Source organism: Nanorana parkeri, unplaced genomic scaffold, assembly GCF_000935625.1.
Source record: "Nanorana parkeri isolate BGI_ZX_2015 unplaced genomic scaffold, ASM93562v1 scaffold517, whole genome shotgun sequence".
Taxonomy (NCBI): domain Eukaryota; kingdom Metazoa; phylum Chordata; class Amphibia; order Anura; family Dicroglossidae; genus Nanorana; species Nanorana parkeri.
The window spans coordinates 281,923-283,248 of NW_017306785.1; positions in this window are offsets into that span (position 1 = coordinate 281,923).

Consider the following 1,326-nt stretch of genomic DNA (forward strand, 5'->3'; position numbering starts at 1 on the left):
CTCCACCAAGCCTGGGCTGCAGCTGCTGTGCTGTGTCCTGCATGTGTTGCAGCTAACGTGTCTGGTTAGTGCTCTGTGTGTTCCGCCTGCACTCTGCATCCACTTTACATGCACCTCACATCCATGCTGGTGCTGCTTCCAACTCATCTGCAGAATGACTTTGCGCACTGAGAGTCCCTCCTGCCTTCAGTTACATTATCATTTTGATAAATTACTTCTCTGTGCAATGCCTTTGTGTTTGCCGCAAGTGTGCTGTATACCTTTTCTGTTCCCATTTGTAAATATCCAAGGCTTTGGAATACAGACCCTCTCGCTCCCTCTTTCTATAAATATATATTCTCATTAGAAAACTAGAACAGTTTCAGAACAATTTCTCAAACTATTGTTTTGCTTTCATTATACAAAAAATGTTAGGGCATTATGAGTATTGTATACGTAGTCCGATAATAAAAGAATAAAATAAATAAATGTTAGGGCAGATTCAGTTTTATATAACAAAAGTTTGATTTTTTTTTAGGTTGTTTCATAGCTTTTATTTTGTAACTATAGACATACTAATTTTGATTAAATACATATCAAAGGCTTCAAAGAGCACTGTGGGCCAGCTAAAAAGACAGCACGGCAGAGGTAGCCTGCTTTGAGGCGGGATCTGCCTGCTAACAAACTCATATTTTATATATGTAATCTAAAAAATATTAAATACAAAATATATATACACACACACAATATATATATCTATACATACACCGTGTTTCCCCAAAAATAAGACAGTCTTAGATTTTTTGTTTTTGCCCCTAAAAAACACACTAGGTCTTATTTTACAGGGGATGTGTTATTTTTTTTTGGTGCAGGTTCACAATGCTGCATCTGCGGATCAGTGTAAAAGCAGCCCAATATGGTAATCACTTCAGAATGTTCACTGTCTTTTATTTGCTGGCCTTCATGGTATGGTAAGAATGAGAATAATACTGTTGCTCATTATTTTCCTGCTGGTCAGTATCGGTAAAGCAGATTCCATTCTAACTCCACCTGTCACAGTAACCGGCGCTATAGACGAAGTAGCGGCCAATGCGGCTCTGCTCCCTCCGCTGCCGCAGCCTTGCTTTCTACAGGTTCCTTTGCCATCAGGGACAGCGGTACCAGCGGTGCAGCAATGGGAACATCAGACAGTAGACAGCGCGGTATAGTACATGCTACCGCCAAACTAGGTCTTATTTTCGGGGTAGGTCTTATATTACAAGAATCTTGAAAAATAGTGCTAGGTCTTACTTTCAGGGTAGGTCTTATTTTCGGGGAAACACGGTGTGTGTGTGTGTATATTATATA